The 21209-nt window shown below is 45.1% G+C and overlaps 1 long non-coding RNA gene across 1 annotated transcript; it reads left to right on the forward strand.

Annotated features, from left to right (window-relative positions):
• Window positions 1–6: 6 nt before the first annotated feature.
• On the forward strand, window positions 7–20690 carry LOC116102390. The gene is made up of 2 exons (XR_004123140.1): window positions 7–16771; window positions 17014–20690. It is a non-coding gene; the product is annotated as an uncharacterized LOC116102390 (long non-coding RNA).
• The last annotated feature ends 519 nt before the right edge of the window (window positions 20691–21209 follow it).

The following is a 21209-nucleotide window of genomic DNA, read 5'->3' on the forward strand; positions in this document are numbered from 1 at the left end:
AAAAAAAAAAAAACAAAAACAAAAAAACACTTCATTCTGACTCTCAAGTGCAGGTTTCGGGATACCACCCGATCCCAGTCTCCCACAGCCAGCCGACGACCTTCAATACCAGTGCTTTTAGGAAGGAAATCAATGCTGCTTAACCCAGGAGTTGTGTGCATAGTCTTTAGGGGTCACTCTCACATTCCAGAGGCCATGGTGACATAAGATCATAGTTCTCTTTTGGCCTGAACTAGCAAGGTAGCAAGGCCATAGGTACTCAAGAAAGAAAAAAAAAATAAGTTTTAAGAAGGGAATTCTTCATCCTTGGTCTTTTGCTGCATAATATGTGGGCCTTAGGGTATATCTTCTCCCTATTGGGTTTAAAGCTCTGTTTTGGACAGTGTTTGAGGCTGGGCAGTGCAGGCATGCTGGGAGGGGTGGGCTACATGCGAGGGAAGAAAAATTGCAGAAACTCTGTTTCCTTTTTCCTCCAATATAAGATAGGGGATCTGGATTCCTTGATAATTTCTACTATCCAAACACTACTCATATGGGAACAAGATTCTTTAGATAGAAGTTTTAAGGAATATATAGCTAGCCATGAAAACAGGGGTCTGGAAGCATATTCTCACAAAAGGGGACAGCAGTTGCCCTCTTTAAAAAAAAAAAACACAAATTATTTGGATATTAACTATGGTCCCTGCTCAGCATTCAGGAGTGTGAGCTGGGGCTGGCATCTCGAACTCTGGAGAAATGAAAATGTAAGCTCAGCCTAGCTACATTTCCAACAGAGCTCCAACAGGACAAATAGAAATGCCTCCTCTGCCTCTCGGATTCTGCTTCTCCAGTGTATTTTGGGACTTCCCATGGGGACCTACACCTCTACTAAGCTTTTGCCTTCCTTACTCGTCACTGGTGTAAAGCCACTAGTTCCTGTCCTTCCCTACAATGTATTGCTTGGAGGGGGGGGGGTGGATTATTAGCAGTCTTTCCCAGGGAAGTGAAACACTGCCCACAAACCACAGGCAATCCTTTCTCCATATTCCTTCTCAATCTAATTGCATAACCAGAGACCTAGGACATGGAAGCCTCTGGTACCAGCTTGACATCTCACTTCTGTCCATCCCACAGCCTCTCTCTTCCTCTGCAAGCCAGCATCTCTTTGCAACAAAGTTGCCACAGCCACCTTGGAGCTTCCCCTGAGAATCATGGCAGGGTATAGAAAGCTGGTATTAAGAGGATATACTGTACCAGTTTCTAGAAACCATCCAACCTCACATGCTAATGAATCTTTTCCAAATGACCCAGAAGAGCCCTCCAAAAAGAACCCTCTGGGTCCAAGCCACTTGATCTACAACAAATTTTGATCCTCACATTCCCTGGTTCCTAAAAGAAGCAGGTCCCTCTCTCAGGTAAACAGCATAAACTTAGGGACAATGAGTGGCCAGGCAAAGGGAAAGCCCCTGATAATCCCACTCACTGGACTCTCTAATGAGTGCATCCATCTTTCTAAAATGAAAGCAAAATAGAACAACTACTTTGTCTTCACAGCTTATAGTGGCCAGGTTGTGCCTTGGCTGATTTTTTTCTTGGATAAAAGTGGGTCTCATTTCAGCAGTCCTATGAGAGCTACTGGAAGCTAAGGTTTGAGCAGCCACCAGGAAGAAGTTCTTGTCAATGGTCTACAAATGCCATGGACCCCAAGATGGAATGGTTAACCTCCATTACAGCATGCATTCAGAGGATTCTGGTTTCTGGGATGCACTGCCATGGAAGGGTACCCTGGTGCTCTGAAGAGGACTAACATAATTGTATAACAGGAAACAAAGTTTTATGAGTCGAGGAGACCAGACGCTAGGGAAACCAGACACCAAGGAGCCCTAAATAGTCCACCTTGCCACCTGCTATCCTAACCAAAACTCCCAGGAAAGAGTCAGGCAGCAGATGGTACCAGGCTCTGATGGCATTCCTTAAGGTTATAAACAGACAGCAGATGGTAATCATTATAAAAGACCCTACCCATGTACTGGGCCTCCCACGCCTCTCCCCATACAATTACCAGAATAAAGGCAAGAAGATGGGAAAGGCCTGTCAAAGGCCAGGCCTAAGAATGCCAGCAACTTTTCACATGCAGTGGTTCTTACCTTACTGCTGTGAGGCCTGGGTAGATGTCAACCACCAGATTCCGGGCCTCCTTGCAGTGGACATACAGAGAAGGAGACAGAACATGCAGTGAGACAAAACATAGACCGGGATTAAAATACAGCAATGTTCTGCAGGGGGTCCTCCTTGCCAGAGGCAGCATAAAGAGGATGCCAATGAAGAAGATAGCAGAAAAGACAGGACCCAAACTCAGCTGCCACTTTAATGTTGGTACTGCCACAGGCACAGACACCAATGCCCAGCGCACCCTAACCCCAGAGACAAAAGTAGATGATCCCAGCTGAGAATCCCACCTGTTCTAAAAACTGAGCATGACCAGGTGGTCGCATGTAGGGCAGCTTAGCATCTCTGCTAGCAATGGTTCAGCTTCGTCTTGTTTACCAAAAGAAACGAGTACGAGCCTCCCATTAACTAGATAAACTATCGATTGTTGATTCTGTCTGCTGCACAAGGTTTGGGTTTTTTCTTACCTGAAGACATCTCCGGTTTTGACATGGAAAATGTGTTTCTCTATTGGGTAAGCCAATGAATTTAATTAGGCTTGCTCACAGGAGCATATTACTGGAACAGAGGAAGCTTACCAGGGGCTATATCACTGAAGAAAATGTCTCTTCCTCCTCTCGCGACCACTAAGGGCTGAGAAATTCCCTGAGAACAAACTTACCCTCTTTTAGGAAGCATTATTATCAATATTATCACTATGCCTTTAAAGTTCTTGAAACTCTCCTGTTTGGTCAAGTTGAGATGTTTAAGAACATTTTGCTGATTTGTAATAGAAGTTTATTATGTCATTTAAAGAAAGAAGCAGCAGCTTAGAAGCTCCTAGCACTTGTTAGCATAGGTCTTAAATAATTATTAAACAAAACAAAAAAAGAAACAGAAAATCAGCCAGATCTGCCCTTGCCCAAGAGAGTTTTGTCCCCCGCCCCCACCCCCGCAAAGACTGGACAACCACGGAACAGGGAACAGAAGATGGAAAAACAGTCGAAGCTCCCCTACCCTGGACTTTCCAGCTGGCAGGTCTTTTCCTGAGCCTCCTGTTCCCTGCACACCAGCTACTGCTTCTCCAAGGCTCTGCAACTTTTCCCGGCTCCTTACTTCCACGTCTATTCTCGGGAGGTCCTACAGGGACTGCTGGCCCCACCCAGCAGAGCAGTTCAGCCGGAACACTCTGCATTTCTCAAATGAGGGTTCTTCAATGGGTGATTCCGAGCCACCTGAGGTATATTACTTCTACCCCTCAGTCAATCAAATGTCTGCCCAGGGCTTTCATCAGTCTTGAAGAAGATGGAAATACATGATGAAACATGAACTATGTGGGAGAAACCAAGAAAGGTGCTTGGAGGCAAGGACTTCACCCATGACTGGATGACATGACGGCGCTACAAGTGCTACACTTATTGCTCCCTGAGTACCCTGCCCATTGACGCCCGGCTCTCGGGAGCAAGGGACAGCACAAGCTAGTGGCAAATGTCACAGGCAGAGTTGCGAGTGGAGAAGTCCCCATCCAACTGGCATGACAGTGGGAAAAGAAGAGGTCTCACTCCGTGGAAAGAGTGACAAGACTTTTGCTTAAGGAGAGCATATAATTGTATATGGAGTAAGGGATGTCTCTGGGCTTCACGGGCTGGGTGGGATGGGGTGGGGTGAAGGAAGTGGCACAAGAAAGGGAGTCACCAGAAACCAAGAACTGTCTCAAAAAGGAAGAGAATTACAGGGAGGAGGTGTTGAAGGCCAGGGCCATCTTGGCATTCCTCTGTCCAACAAACTGCAAAGCCATGTGTTCTGAGCAGAAGTGAGGGTGGCTATGGTGGTGCACACCTGTAATCCCAGCACTCTGGAGGTTGGGGGCAGGAGGATCAGAAGTTCAAGGTCATTCTCGGCCACATAGTGAGTTCAAAGCCAGCTTGGGCTACATGAGACTATCTCAAAACAAAATAAGAAGGCAAGATAAATTTTATCTCGGTTTGAGCCTCTGTTCTACAACTCAACAAATGCATGGCTCCACTCTGTGCCTCAGTTTCCTTTTTGTCAAGCAAAAGTGGCTCCTATTTCTTATGGGGGGGGTCATCTATCCCTTGGTTGGGCCTACATTGAGAACATGAAGGGACTCGAGAAGTGGAACTATTCATAGTCCAAAGTTGCCCTCAGACAGGCAGCCTTTGCTATCAGCACCTAACATGCACCCCACTACTCTGATTTGATCATGACTGCCTCAGGTTTCAAGTTCATTTGCAGCTTTTCCAGCTTCTCAAAACAGCTGGACTGAACATTAATCCACCCTTGGCCAGTGGGATGGGGCCAAACACACCAGACATGCAGAGTAAGTTCACATACACTCACATATACACACACCCCTAGGTAAAGTATTTCAAAGACTAGCCAGAGTTTCATTTCCATATGATCATGTCTGCGTCAAGTGAAAGGTTCCTTTTCAATAGGCTTTGATGTCCTTGCCTATAAAATGGGAGACAACGTCCTCACATTCTCTAAGAGGCCCTTTTGAAAAGAAACTCTGATGGATCTACCAAAACGCCTGCTTTAGGGTTGCTTCTGGATGGCCAGAAGTTGCCTAAAACTTGGTACTAAGGCAGTTGCCACAAGCGACTAAGTGGCATCCCCTTTGCAAGGCAGGATGTAGAGCTGAGGAACAAGAGGAGTGGACTGAGAAGAGGAATGGGCTCTCTTTGTTTTCTTGGTGAGCCGAATCCCATAGCATCTTGGTTTCTTCTTCAGCCACAGATCTTGGGGAAGTGGCTGAGGAGGCAGCACTTGCTTCTCACCCACCACTCCAACAGCTGGCCCACAGACTGTTGGAGCATGCTTCTCAAACCCTGAGAGCCAAGTACCAGTACTGAAAATCAGTGAATCTCAAAAAACCAGCCTGCAAAACCTTCCTCCATTGAAGGCCCCCACATCCCCCTTCTCCAAGAGAACTTAGGTGGACAAGGTTAAATGACTTTGCCTGCCTCCTCCTGTCCTACACCTTAGGCAGGTAACAAACCAAGTCTGTGCAAGCTGGCATGTCTGCCATCTCTGCTAGACTATGAGCTCCTTGAGGACAGGGACAGTGTCTTCCTCTTTCCCTGTGAGGAGCACGTACATTTTCAAGCAGCTGATTCACAGATGGCCAGTAAAGATAGGTGTTTTAATTGGGTAACTCTTTGGAAAAAAAAAACAAAAACAAAACAGTAGATGCTATGTCAGGCTCACAGAACTGAAAATCAAGTTCAGAAAGATTGGAGAGGTAGCAGCGAAGAGTCTATCTGGTGTTGCTGAGTTTGACACATGAATGGAAGTGGTTGGAGCCGGCCAAGTGGAGGCACCTGAAGATATAGGGCTAGTACTTATGAAGGCGAAATATGTGTGGGTAGGTGGATCTTTAGGGTCAGCGTGCCAGGCATATGTCAGATGAACGTAAAGGAAGAAAGACTGCCCCTGTTAGTGTGGGTATCTCTGAGAGGTCCAGGGAAGAACCAAAAGCATCAGGGAGGACGAGGGAGAAGGGAGAGTCGAGATGAGGCTGGAAACTGTGCAGGTCTCTTTAACAGAGTAGTTTTGATAGAGATGCACCAAGCTAACTAAGGCCAGAGCGAGGGCACATGAAAGTGACCGAACTAAGGGTCACTGTTGACCAGAGGGGACTGAAGGGAAATAATGGATCAGCTACTTCTCAGAAAACACAAAAAGGAAGGGCGCAACCTGTGACAATCCCTCTTCCTAGTCATTTTTCTTTCTTTGGTAATCAAATGGTAACCAGGGGACCAAGAGCTATTTTCGAAGGCTTCTTTAAATTCCTCATTGCTTGTCACCTATCACACTCCTTCAAAGACACTGCTTATCTAATAGGGGACAAAAGTGACAGATTCTGTCACCCCAAAAGGGCAAATTGGAATCCTCATGCCCTCCGTGACCCCTATGTGCCAGGTTGCAGTAGGGCACCTGTGGCTGAAGTGGCAGAGTCACCATCCACAGACTGTCCCCATCAAACTTTCATAAACTAAAAGAAATAATTTCTCAGCTACTCAAGGCCCCTGTTCCTCTCCATCCATTCTGCCCAGAAGCAGCAGAGAAAGCAGATGCTGAGCGAAGTACCTGTCTTATGTGAGCCGGGGTCTGCATTCAGCAAATAGTGTACATGCGACTTCCAAGGAAAGGGAGACCCACACAGGTACTCTGCATTCCCTTGAGCTTCAGAGAAATAGCTAGAGCTGAGTTTTGATACATTGGACTTGCCAATTGCTAGTCTTGAGTAAGGACCAGTTTCTCTGCCTACTAGACAGAATATGTTTCTTAGGTTTTTGTGACCCTTGGAGTCATGTTTGGCACAATGGTAGAGCACACAAGAGTGTGCAGAGCTGGCTCTTATTGGTGTGACAGCAGCATGAGGGTGGGGACCACACAGAAAATGACAGCAAAACAAGGGAAAAGTAGACATCAAGTAGCCATCAACAGCACAGAGTTCTACCCAAACAAAACACAGCTTGTAGAGCTTCATCTGTCTGTCCATCTATCTGTTCATTCAACAAACTTTTTAGGTGGTCTAAAATTTGCTAAGTGTATCCAGAGCATGAGGGGCATTTGTGATGAGACTTTCACATCATTTCCTGTGTGAAGTATTTGATCCAAGCAGCATTATTCAGCAGCAACAGTTTCCCACAGGACATCAGACCTCAAGCTAAGCATAAACTTGTGTCTATCCCTTCTCCAGGTCAGAAATTCCATAGAGAATATCTGCAGACTGAATCTGTAGCTTTGTTCAGAGAGATCATCTCATTTCTGCTTAGCTATTCTGGCTTTTCCCAAAAGAATCAGATATGTACACGTTGCAGGGCATTTGCTTAAAATGTCTTTCCTTCTAGCAGCTGGCAGCTGGAGAAGCTCTGTTGCTGAGACTCTTCATGAAGGCATGAGCCTGCCCTTCCTGCGGGACAGACATACAGCATACTGAGATGGGGGAGGAGGGCATGATTTGGGGAGGAAGGGAGGGAAATTTGAAGCTTTTTCCTACTGGCAAGAACTTCCTTTTTGAAAATAAGATACTAAGGTGCTTAAGAAGTTTGATGTGTTGGTCATTTGTTATCCGGTCTCATGTACTTCGTTTCCCTAATTTCTTGGCAAACTCCAAGTGTGTGTTTTTCACTCAAGGTCCCCCCTGCTCTACAAAAAAATAAAAAATAATAATAAAAAAGGGTAGCCTATCGAAACCCTAGTCAACCCTGCAGCTAAAACTTTAAAGAGCCCTCGCGTGTCTTTCTGGTACCTTTGACATATGGGAACCTCGTGTTCTACTCAGCAGTGCTGTCTCCTCTCATAAGCTGTGCTTCTTCTTCCTTTCCATTAGCTAATGGACTAACCCTCTGTAGGTGTCTGGCCAGAAGGCTGGCAGGGGTACCAAGTAATTGTCACTAAGGAAGTTTCTGGTGTGTGGCACTTAGCAAGCACCAACAGAGACATGTTTTTAGCATCCTGGAGGAAAACTTATTTGGGGGCTATTTCTTTCAAATCTTAGTTGTTGACCTTGGCCCTTCCTACATGAATCTGCTCATACAATCTCAGAAACAATCTTTAAATGTCTTTTCTACTTAAAGCAGGGACCTTGGACGAGTGGTGGCATTACCACCCAAGGAACGTGTTAGAAAGGGAACATCCAAGGTTCCTGCCAAGGACAACTCCATCAGAATGTGCATTATAACAGACATGTTGTGTGTGTTCCAAATTGGGAAATCCTGATGTGGGGGCAGCGTTTAAAAGCTAAGGACACCAAGCCACAGAGGGGTAACTTACCTGAGAATATGCACTCAGTTAAGTGTGGTGTGACTTCTCCTGTAGAGGCATAGACAGATGTCTCTTCACTCAAGATAGAGCACCCAAAGGCAGACCAAAGAAACTGCCCCAGTTGAGGCTGGCTTAGCAGCCAGTGATTTAATGGGATAACTCGTGAGACTGTGGTTAAGGGGTTACAGGAGTCTGCTTGGTTAAAGGGCAAACGGATGCATAGTGTAAAGGCCCCCACCCAGTGTGGGTGACAGCTCATGAATACTGAATCTCTGGAGCATCTTGTATGAGCCTCTTCCTAGCAATTGTCACTGCTGCTTAGGTCTACTGACAAACAGGGAAGGCAGGAGATTTGACACAGGGCCTTTATGCTATGCATCCATTTGATATTTGATGAAGTAGAGTGTTATCTCCCAGAGTGTGTTTTCAACTGGGTTCTCGAGAGAAGCAGAGCAGACCGTTTAATGACATGTTATTTTCAAAGCCACAAGCTTTCCCCACCAAATGTTAGCATGCACATAGAAGCTTGTGTGTCCTGCTCTTTTCAGAAAACAGTGTTCTGTGAAATAAATAAAAACCATGTCAAAGGAGAGGCTATGGGACTCGGGCATTTGGCATGAGACATCCTAGCCCTTCGGGATTGATGGGCAAGTATTACATTATTCATAACTTTGGGCCCCCCAATGGCTCCAAGATACATTTACCTGTATAAAAGTTCTACATCTTGTAAATTATAAACCTGCCCTGAAAATGGGCTTGAGAAGTCTAGGTATATTTGGAGGTCCTCCTGGATGAACATACAACCAACTCATTGACTGTGTGTAGCTGCATGAAGTTCTTTTAATTCCTCTGCAAGTTGGTACATGTTCTTTGAAATATTTCTCAGATGTCACCACTTCCTCCAAAGTATTCAAAGAAACGTTCCATCTCCTTACCTCTATCCAAAGTCTTTATGAGAAGCAGCAGCTTGAGAGGGGCATCTCTATCATTTATCACCAGAAGCTGTACTTGCCAGGGAGAAGACGCTATCCTAAGTAGTCTAAGAGGCATTTTAACCTTGATCACTCTTAAAAGAGGTCCAGCATGCATTTTGTTTCTATGTGGCCTTGAAAGAGGAAAAGCGATCTGGGCAAATGTTCAAGTCCTATCCCCTACTTCTCGATCCCTACTGCGGGGAGGCAATAGAAATGGCCTGTACACAAGGGCTGGGGACATTTTTTTTATTTTTTTACTGGAAAACTCACTTCATGACTTTCTCTGAGTAGCTCCTCTGGAGTACTCAGACTGCTGTCTCACATCTGTCCATTTATCACTGGGATCCAAGCAGGTCACTCAGGGTTGAGGAGAGATGCTGATGAAGAGTAGGCCAGCTCCAGATTGGTGTCCTGAAGGGCTAGTGCCACCACAGGGATACTGGGGACTCTCAATGATACCTTCTTCACTAGGGAAGAAGGTTTTTTTATCTCTGTGGGAATTAAGTCAGAGCATATCACCCAATATCTACCCTTAATGACAAGCTCTAAACTACTCCACTGGGGTGACTGGCAGCTAGCCAATGACTCAATAAATGTCGTTAAATTAACTGGGTAGATAGTTCTCTGGACTTTGATGAATACTGGTTTGTAATTCTACATAATGTGAAAGGGATATTAATGCGGCTATACTAGCCACTTCTTTTAAGTTTTTAAGTCTTGCTTTACTGAGGCAAAATATGGTCCTACTGAATTGTTAGGAAAGTAACATGGTGGCACTTATATGACCCATCCCATGAGGGTGGTACAGAAATAAAGGACACCTAGAAGAACCAGAACATTGCTATTCCTGGGTAACTTAACCCCAACCACTATCAGTGGAAACAATGGAAAACTGGAGAGATAAGAGAACACAAGGACTTTGGGAAAAACCACAAAGCAAAACATTTTTTTCTCCTTTTCTTTTCTCCCCTCCCCCCACCATAATAAAACCCCTCTCAAAACCACAAGAAGATCCAAAGTCACAGGCAAGTTGGAAAATGTTGCCTTTCTTACACCACCATGGAGAAGAACAGCATGAGAGCAACCAGCCATAGGAACAGGGAGGAGAGCAATAGTGAGTTTGTATGTAACCAAGGTGTCTGAAAGCCAGCAAGTCTATAGCTGCAGACTTGGAGGTACTATATCAGTAGGGCTGAGATTCCACTCTGGCACTTGTCTTGTAATAAGTGCACATTATGGCTAAACTCTTAGAGTCAGTTTGCCTGTGTTGCAATCTTAGTTCCTCTTCCTCCGTGGACTACAATGCTGAATAAGTCATTAAGCTTCCTCATGTCAGCTTCCTCTTCTGTAAAATGGGAAGAAAGTGTATTTAACAGATTGTACCAAGAAACTAAATGAGTTAACATTGAAGGATAAGTGAGTTAACATTGTCAAATGCTTAGAAAGATGCTAGATCAATAGTATGCTGTTAAAGAAAGAGAAGCATCTGCTGTAGAGATAGCCAATGCGGGTCAGGAAAAGATACAAAAAGGTGTGACATTTGTATTCTCTGTTGTTTCTACTCAAGCCTTCTTTTCACTTTTATTACACTCTCATTTGTTTCAAGGAGCTCTTTACATATTGTAGAGTAAGCACCCTATATATGTAGGCATATAAAATCAAAATATACGTATTAAAGGCTGGTCAAAATCATAGTCATTAGGGACAGGCAAATTAATACCATAATGAGGTAATCCTTTAGACCTCGACTGAAAATGGCTATGATAAGGGACTGATGACACCAAATGTCGTGGAGGGTATGGAGCCACTACCTCTTTCTGTGGCGATGGTGAGACTGCATGATGCCATAACTATTTTGGCAAAGTGTTTGGCAGATCTTACAGAGTTGAACACTTGCTCACCATATGTTTTGGGTGTTAGCCCAAGAAAAATGAAATCATATGTTTGTACAAAGGCTTTTACAGGAAGGTTCTCAACAGCCAAATGTTGGAAACAAAGTGAATGGGTAACAGACCTTACTATGCTGGCTGGAAGGACAGAGTCAGCTTGGGACTACAATTCTCAATACACTGTGCCAAACACAGGAATGTGCATGCCGTGTGTGTTCGTTTATTTAAAACACAGGACCAGGAGTTAACTGATAGGGATACAAATTAAAAGAGCAGTTACTGGGGCTGGAGAAAAGGTTATGTGGTTAACTGTGCTTGCTGTTCTTCCAGTGGACCTGAGTTCAGTTCCCAGCACCTACCTCAAGTGGCTCATAACCACCTGTAACTCTGGTTCCAGGGGCTCCATTGTCCTATTCCAGCCTCCATGGGCACACACTCATATGTGACATACACTGTCATGACACACACATTAATAAGTTTTTTTAAAGAGAGAGAGAGAGAGAGAGAAGGAAAGGCAGTTACTTCTGCAAGAGTCAGAAAAGATCATTCCATTGCAGTGGTTTTCAACTGCGGATAAGTGTTTGGTCCCTCATAGAGAAATGTTGTAGCAATGTCTCAAGACCTGACAGTCATGTTCCTGGCATCTAACGGCAAAAGGTCAAGAAAGGTTACTGTTAATCATCCTATAATGCACACTGAAGATCCCCCACTGTAAACAACAGGCATGTTCCTTGTATCGATGATCAGAAGTTGAGCTGTCCTAGCTTAGGATAATGGAAATGTTCTCTATCTTGTTTGGCTACATAGGTATCAAATACATTCGATAGAATTCAGCATCACTGTGTGAATTTTGCTGTGTGAAGTTGCACCCTCATTTTAAAAGACACTAAACAAAGTTGACAGAAAGAGAAGGGCCAAACAAGGGGTTCAGAGGCACCCTCCTTCCTCCCTTAAGTACGTCTTTGTTTCTAACGGCCAGTTTTTGCTTCCTCCATTTTGTCTGATCTTCACAGAGTAACACTAGCTCTCTTTTGGTTGGTTCTTACATGAAATGCCTCTTTCATGGTTTGAGCATCAGGGTGTCTTCTTCAGATCTCAAATGAGCCTCCTTTAAAAAACCAGGACTCATCATCTAGCCCAGACTGAGCTGGAACATGCAGTAGTTTCCTTGTCTCTGCTGTCTGAGTTCTGGGATCTCAAACTACAGTAGGACAATTGGATCAGATCTCAATCCCAGATAGTTCACAGCCAGGGATGTGAAGGCGCAGAATCTGTGAGAATGTGCCCATCCTCACTGAAGATCACACCTGATCTTGTATGTCTTTCTACCTCTTTGTTGGCTGCTTGCATGATGACCCTATCTTTCCTTATTTGGAGACTATAAAATACTTAATCTCTTCACAGAAAAACTGTCCTTACACTGTCTTCAGTGACTTGTGTGTGTCCATGAGACATACTGCTAATAATTTTGGTTTAGAACAGACTATTTTCTCCTTTCTCTTATTTACTTTCACAGTTTTCCAGACTTGATTTTAACAAGTTGGGATTTTGTGTGTATCTGTTAGCATCATTTGCTCTTAAAGAGGTAAATTTGGTGTTTATATAAAATCATGGTCACTGGTTCTTCAGAGGTTGTCTTGCAAGCTTTAAGGCTCACTGCCAAGTCTGGCTCTTAAGTCTCAGCTGGCTGGGAAAGTTCAGATTTTTCAGGAAGACTTAGCAGTCCTTTGGAATTTGATGGTCCTCTCAAAATTCATATGTTGAAACCCAATCTCCATAGTGACAGCAATAGGTCAGGAACTATGGACATGATCAGGGTGAAAGTGTTAAAGCCATCGCAGATGGGCTTAGAGCTCAAGAAAGGAGCCAAGACACCAGAGTTGCTTTTTTTTCATGGCATATGGAAACAAACATAAGTCATCTCCCCACAGAGTCGAGAATAGGACCCATCAGCAAAGCATGGCCAGCTGGCACCTCCTCTTGGACTGTGAGCTCCAAAACTATGAGAAATAAATTTCTGTTGTTTATAAGACACTTAGCCTAGGGTACTTTGAGCATTGTGAATGAACTAAGAGGCTACAGAATGGGTTCTCGCTCAGTGTATTCCTCAACCTGGTTATCTTCTTTAGGTATGCAATGTTTGTACCTGCCAAACAGTGTTTTCTTTCTCTCATGTCATGGGGGTGGAGGTCTTATTAGCATTTTATTAGCATTGGCATTTAAGATGAAGCAAATCAAAGAACATAGGGATCTCTGATGTATCATTCTGACCCAAATCAAGAGAAAACTTAAACACTGAAATAAAACATGGTATTTCTTTGTTCTTTCAAAGCAAGTGGTTAGAAGCTACTCTAGAGCCCACAGCTCTTGAAGCAAGGAGCGTCATCAAAATGCTCCAGAAATTACTGTCTATATTTTAGATAGCATACAGGAATCAATCAGGCTATAGCTTCCATTTATTTTTTATAGAAAAGTTGCCTTCAGCAATAACCAACCATGTGTGAACAGCCAGCCACTTTTAGTGCTGACAGCCATGCTTTCTCCAAGGGATCTTAGCTTCGTGGCTGCTGTGGTGCCTGTGGAAGCTCCCCAGGTGACAGTGCGATACAAAAGAGCTCTTCAAAGGCTCTTCACTTCATGTTTGTACTACGCCATCCCCTCTAATGGCTGAAGTATCCAGTTGCTCTGTTCACTTTGAGGCCAGCTGTACTGCAGGAGTTAGAATAGCTGAAGGAAGCAGGAGGTTTCAGTAACAGGAAAGTGTCTCCAAATGCAGCTGAGAGGCATTGGGCAAGGGAGCTGAGGCATCCACCCAGTCCCTGGGGTGGCCAGATGTGACAGGGTCAGATTTGGGGTTGGTGAACTCGAGTACTCTGAGGGAAATCCTCTGAGAAGGGCCCTCGGTTGGCTCTGGCATGTGGAAATCCCATAAAGACCCAATGGTAAGAACAAATTCCAAGGTTCTGTCTGAGTAGCACACTAGTACTTTCCAACACATGTTCGCAGACCACCTTGGGCAGGCTTCAGGCAGTCTCTTGAAATAAGTGCCCGTTGCAGCATGAGAAGAGCCCAGTCACTCACAATGAAGAGTAGAAATAAAATCAGTTAAGAGTTTCTCATACTTAAAGTAGCTCATCACATGCTGTTTGATGATGTCATAGGATATATAGGCCATAAAACCAGGACTTTTGCTAAGGAAATCATTCGGCATAGATCTAAAGCCATATTGACTCAAAGTAGAGTACATGCTTCCACTTCTGCCTGCAAAAGTATGCTTGTTGCAGGGGTGGGAGTTGTGGGGGAAGCTGGAGGGGTTGGCAGGACCAGGTTGGTTTGAACTTGTGTTGTGGGTGTGGAGCTGTTTGGTGAAGCAATCCAATGCCAGGCAGCCCTGCTTCTTCGCTCTCAGCAATGATAAGCTCACAGACATTTGCTGTTGGAGTGTGCAGCCGGCCATCTCTCACCGACAGCTGAAGAGTGTGTTGTCAAAAGGCAGCAATGAAACCATCACTCATTTTCTCCATTTCATCAGAGACCCTCCTCCTGTGGCCACACAGTGTGTCAACAGTCCGTCACAATGTACATCGTTCAACTTACATTTTGTGACCAAATCAGTCGCCCCGCCAACTACGAAAAAAAAATTGTGGGTTTTTGTTTTGTTTTGGTTTGGTTTTTTTCCAAACCTCCTTGACTTTGGCGATCTCAGAATGAGAGGAGTGAGCCAGCACAGGGAGACAGATGTCCGCTAAGATTTCTCTCAGTCCTCAGTTCCTTGCATGAAGTGACACAAGCATGCTCCTCCTTGACTTAGGAGCAGCTATCACTCCACTTCTAAAATGCTGGTGCTACTCCTTGGAACTGAACCAGGCTCTATCTTTCCCTCCAGGAGGGAAAAATAATGGCTGTCCCCAACTACACATCTATCCAAAAAGCCTGCATGGACATCTCACTCCAAAGAAAGGCACCAGAGGCTTCAGGAGTTTAAAACACTCTGATAAAAGTATTCATCTTTGCTGATTAGGATTAGGATCTCTTTGCAGCTATGGGAAAGCACTGCTAAAGGAAACCACCTAAAAGGAACTCTAGAGCCTGGGTATAAAATTCTGGCCCCAATCTCAGGTGAAAACTCAGAAGAGGGCACACTGTTGGCCTTGACTGCAAGTTTTGGGTCAAAAGAACCTTGGGATCCCAAGGTTTGGATGGGTGGGAGTGGAAGAGTGGTTCTGAATGGAAACCCAGAATGGCGAGGCCTCTGACACCAGGTAGCCCTTACTTCAATTCTGGGCCTCATTTTGGGTATAAATGTCATATGTTTTCTGCTGATAGAATATGACTCCTACCATATATAGCCCCTATAAGTCTGCCATGGAAATTAAAGTACATTCTCAATACACTGAGCACTGCCCTTGACTCAGAGAAGACACACGGAAGCGTGACTGTCAATGTCACTAGGGAAAACTTCTCAACCTAGGCCTTGCCAAAAGATGAAGGTCTAAGATGGCTGTTTCACCCTTCAGTCTTTGGGGTTTTCTACATAAGCTGATTAGAAACACAGCTTCCAGACGAGAGCGGTAACACACACTTGTAATCCCAGCACTCAGGAGGTGTAGCAAGAAGATCAGGGCTTGGAGGCCAGCCTGGGCTAAATGAAATACTATCTGAAATAAGAATAAAACACTACTTCCTCCTGAAAAAAAAAAAAGCCAGCCAGCCATCAACTGGAGTAGATATACAAACAAGCCTTGTGATGGGCTTCATCAACAGAAGTACAAAGAAAAGCCACTGGACCAGTTTGCTTGAGCCAGGCAGAGGCTAGAGCTCACTGCCCAGAGATGCCAGGGACAGGCTCCACATGCCTGACACAGAGCCAGGAGCTCTGGAGCCAACTCAAAGTCTCTGTCCTCAGAAGAGATCAAAAATGCACTAGAATTACATAGTCAATGCCCACCCAATAGCCAAAGAACAAAAACTAAGTGCCTTGGACTCAGAGTCCAGTGTTCAGGCTGAGCCTTAATGATGCATTACAGGCTGGGGACAGAGAGCCACTTCCCTACCATTGGCAGAACAATCAGAAGGCAGAGGCTATGAAAAGGGGCCCAGAGGATCCTACTGGGTTCTAGGCTCGATCATTGCTCTGTGGATATGCAACGTGGGAGTACACTGTGCACAAACAAGCCTTGTGCTCTTCCCAGCTTCAACCTTGCTTCTCATGTGTCTCTTTGCAATATAAATTTAAATACATACTTTAATTTGCTCAGCCTACTGAGGGCTGGTGGAGGAGGGAGTGGCTGAAGATGGCAGGAACGCAACACTTCCCTTGAGCCAACTCCATGCAGTCAGATTCTATAACTTGAAAGGATGCCCAGGGCAATGCACCTTAAATCTTCTTTCCTCTGATTCAGGCACAGCATATAGACCACTGCTGCCAGCAAGCAAGCACAGTACATTCCCAAAAGTTTCTCCAGAGGAAACGTCTGTGTGGCTCAGGGATGCTTCCAGGCTGGCTGGCTAAGCCTTCCCTGTGTGTGCCAACCAATATAATTAAAAATGCATCCAAAGTCAACCTCAGACAACCAAGCACTCCTCGGCAACATGGGGGGTGCTCACTGTCGGAGGGTGGTCACCCCGGTGGGCGTAAACGTTGCCCCAGGTGCTCTGCAGCTGGCTGCAAAGGCTCATGAAATTCTATCCTTTCCAGTCCCCAGCATGCTGGAGAACAACCCCGAGAGGCCGGCCAGCAGCCCTGTCCCACCTGTGGAAACTAAGGATGCCAGCTCAGCAGACTGGCAGAGGAAGGAAACTCACACGGCAAACAGACCTACCGAAAAATTGGAAGTATTGGCGTAACAGAAGCACATTGATTAAAGTTACTTGAAGATCAAATTATTCTCCCAGCCCAGGTGATTTCATCCCAGAAGCCAGGAGACTTACATCGACAGAATATTGATGAAAACCACTCGCTGCATCTCGGCAGACCATATTAAGGTTGTTAATCTCAGAAGTGTCCCATAATTTTTATCTGACATACAGACTCTTTGTTTGAGAGAGTTTTAACTCCAATGCAAACAGTCATAAGGAAATAAAATCACTGGTGTATGTCTTTTCCACTATCAGTCTTGGTAAGAATTCTTGACTTCTATGGTCAATTGAAGCTCATCTTAAATAAAAAGCTTTAGTTCTTCCAACAGACTTTCAAGGCTAATTGCTTTTTTTTTTCAACTCCACAGCAATTGCAAAAACAAAAGATGAGGCCAAAGCTATTCTTGAACCACGCAGGCAAGCAGACCGCCAAACAACTAGGATTCCCAGGAGGGCTGCAACAGAGAGAGAAATCAGCAATTCCAGGAAGAGGTTCCCCTGCTGCCACCTGAGGGGACGGACACCCAAGAGCTTGTGTGGGGCCAGCCAATGGCTCATGGAGGTTCTTGAGCTGCTTTAAAGCTGGTTGTGGTCCCTAAGAACTGAGATACAACCTTAAAAAGTCACCCTCATCCAGCTGCTACCGGATCATTTTGCACAGTCCAAGAAGTGAACTTTAATACACAATCGTCTGTTTCCTAAGGTCAGACATGAAGAAGTGAGAGCAGCTCAAACTTTGGCCCACTTAGAAAGGAAGGAGCCCAAGTATGTGCCAAAGAATATCCCAGTGTATACCTGTTCACCCCTTGCACCTAAACATGTGGCCAGTACAAGGTCCTGGGGACAGCAAGAGCAAGGGAAGGCTCTTGAGGGCCGTTGACCACATACCTGCCATATTATACCTCCAACACAGAGAATTCTTGAGGCCACCTGTTATTCCACATTGAGATCATACCTGGAACCACCCTCCCCCCTTCATGCCTAGTGAGAGCCTCCACACCAAAGGAACATAACAGTTTCTACTCAGATGTTTGTCATCAAGCATACACGGGATGCCCTGATGACAATGACAGTACATCCAGGGAAGTTCCCTAGTAGACAAAGGACCAGTACCCAACACTCTGCCAGAAATCTATAGACCCCGTTCCTCTCAGCCATCCACCTGTCTCTGAAGACGGTATGCTCCCTACAAACGTCACCCCCACTCTTGAACATCCCTGGAGATCCAAGTGTACACACTTGGACAGGTGATCAACATGGCCAATTGTATGGTGGGATCTGGAAAGGGCGGAGTTTGTATTAGCTCCTCAGGAACCTGGGGGAGAAGGCAGGGAATGGAGATGTGGGATTTTGGGAAAGGAACAGAGGAAGCAGAGAGGAGCCCAAGGAGAAATGAGAAGGAAAGTCTCATGGTGAAGCTCTGGATTCCCTGCTCCTCCTCTGGGTATGCTGGTCTTTGTTTATGTCAATTACACTTGACGTCAGACCTCTGTAGGAAACTCTTTAGCCCTTAACTGGGGCTCTTCTAAATCAGATGTTGAGCTCCAGTCCGAGCCAACTGAGTCACAGCCTCGACTAGGAGAATCCAAGTACCTAAGAATCTAGCTTTGCCAGAGCAGCCAGTCTTGACAATCACTATCCTCCTTCAAGTCTCTGTGAGGCTAGGCACTTCCTCTCCCACTGAGGCCAGCCTAGGCAGACCAGCTAGAAGAACATGTCCTGTGGACAGGCAACATCTTTTGGGACAGCCCTCATTCCAGTTGTTTGGGACACACATGAAGACCAAGCTGCACATCGGGAGGGGGACAGTGAGTGGGAGGTTAAATGAATGTTAAAAAAAAAAATTAAATTTTAAAAAAATCACTATCCCTAAAGTGCACAGGACTACCTTCCCTCTACTGTATCATGAAATGCCCCATCCCAAGACTCTAGACCTCTGGAAGTAGTCATTTAAAAAAACCAAGGAAAGTGGGCATTGGGTACACTTTTAATCTCAAAAATCAAGAGGCAGAAGCAGGTCGGTCTCCATGAGTTGAAGACCAGCCTGTTTTCTACCTAGCAAGTTCCTGGTCATCTTGTACTATATAGTGAGTCCCCACCTAAGTAAATAGAGACTGGATGCTTTTAGTTTGTTACATTTTCAAGGCTTCTTTCCATCTTGAAACTACGGAGTGAACTGGAGAGAAGGATCAGCAGTTAATAGGTCTTACTGCTCTTCCAGAGGACTCAGGTCCAATTTTCAGAACCCACAATGGTGGCTCCCAACCCTCTAACTCCAGCAGTTCCAAGGGACCTGATCCCCTCTCCTGGCCTCTGCAGGCACCAGGCACATTCATGTAGGCAAAACACAATACACCCATACGCATAATCTCTAAAAGGAAACTATAGGAACAAGTATCCCAGAAGATGTTCAGATTTTTCACATAGAATTTCATTCCTTCTGCACCTGGGTGCATATCTGCTGCCTCAAAGCTTGTTCTGGTTGGGTAATGACTCATAGTGAGCCAAGTACCATCTCACAAACTGATTTTTCTTCAGACATATACATATATACAATATACATATTTCAGAAGGCAGCGGATTTGGCTTGTGACAAACTGCATGTTCCAGTTCCTGAAGATGGATTTGCCAGATTACCACCGTTTAAGGAGTAAATTGCCACTGTTACCTAGGTATTCTGCTTCTTCTATGATCACTTACATGGAAAATTCAATATTTCATATGCTGACCAGGAAATGGCAGCAACAATTGGAGCTTAGACTTTGAATCACTTCCTATATTTATTTTTTAATATCATCCTAAAGAGATCTGGTTACCAATGAATCCAAGAAGTTAAAAAAAATAACAATAATACCATGAACCGTGTCTTGTAAAGTAGCCGTTTTATCCTAGGGAAGAGCTCAGTCTCTGCCCAGCCATGTAATTAATCCTGATGGTGACACCACCTGAGCCAGGCTCAAGTCCAGCTCCAGGACTTCAGTTTACACTGAGGGAAATGGAGAGCCTGGGCTTTTTTCAGTGATGGAAGCGTATGGAGAGCCAGAATCCCTCAGTTCCCAAGTGACAAAAAAGAGATAGAGACGTGCTGCCCCAACTCTAAAGCTTGCCATCAATGTGAAACTTTCAGGCAGATTATGCACACCCCTCTTGCAGGCCACGGTTCCCTCCCTGGTAAAGAGAGCTGGTTGGATAGACAGAATCCTGGGAGTCTTCTCCAGTATTGAAGCCTGGAGATCTCTGGTTGGACAAGGAGTCAAGATGCCAGCCTCAGGGGTAGCTTGATGCAGCCTTGATGGCCAACCCTACCACCAGGTAGCCAATCGGCTGGGATCACTCATTTCTGTCTTCCTGTCGGCCTCACCAGTGGTAGACAGTTAAAGCGGAAACCAGCTGCTCTCTCATACAGCTCTTGCTCCCGCTAAGGCATGGAGGCACAGGAAACATTCAACGTGGCACCCAAAGGGGTGACCAGGGCGAGCATCTCTTAGGCAGTTTTGTTCTTATGATGGGAAATGGGACCATCCTCTCCCCTCCCCCAGGCCTCCTATGTGGTTCTGACTGAATTATTCACTAGGTTCTTGTGTTCTCAAAAGTTAACCTCTAGATTATCCTGAAATAGACTGGACTGTTCTAAAATAACCTCTGGCAGCACACGAAGCCTGTTTTATAGGATTATGTCAGAACAGGGTACCACATCCATGTCTTTCACCTATGGATGTCTTTTATCTCCTCTCAACATCAATGAGCTTTAGGCTTCCCTGTCTCCATCCACTGTTATAGGTCTCCCAGAGTTCCCAGTGTAGCAAAGAGCCCCATGCCTGTCAGTAAATACTGACCAAGGTTCACTTTGGCTCTCTGTGATCTCACCCCTCTGGCTGTTATCTGTGTTCTTCACAGTGTTGGGACTCTGCTGTGTCCTCCCTAATTGACACCTGGGCAAGTATGTTTTGTGGCCAAGTGTTATTTGCCACTTTTACCCCTCCTCTTTCATGTACCTCCTCATGATCTACTGTAATAAATCAAATGGGGCTATTCATCAAACTCATCCAAGAATTCTTAGACATAATTTCCCCAGAGCCCACTGGCATCAAGCCTGGTGTATTCTGGTGCAAAGCTAGAATGAGCTTCATCTTCATATTTGCCCTGGAATTTAGTTAGTTATTTGGGGAGGGGGGTACAGATTCTAAGTGCTCCTAAAGTATCATAACTAGGGATGTGAAACTGGAAAACTCTAAATAACTTCTAGTTCACTGGTCACTGCCTGGATGCCTTGAGCATAGTGGATTAGTCTCCTGTGACTACTGCAACCACAATCAGGATGACTTAAAATAACAGAAACCCCTTGTCTCACAGAAGTCTACAGAGAGATGTTGGTGAGCTTGCACTGCTTCGAGGCTCCTCAGGAGTGTCTGGCCCATACCTTTCTTTGGATGCTCTGGTAGCAGTAATGTGTTTTGGTTGGTAGTTGGGTAACTGCCTTGCCTTCACATGACTACCTTGTGTTTTGTCTTCATGTGTCAATTTCTCTCCTTTGTACATCCAGGATGATGTTATCTGAAAATAC

The sequence above is a fragment of the Mastomys coucha genome, unplaced genomic scaffold (assembly GCF_008632895.1).
Source record: "Mastomys coucha isolate ucsf_1 unplaced genomic scaffold, UCSF_Mcou_1 pScaffold21, whole genome shotgun sequence".
NCBI lineage: Eukaryota > Metazoa > Chordata > Mammalia > Rodentia > Muridae > Mastomys > Mastomys coucha.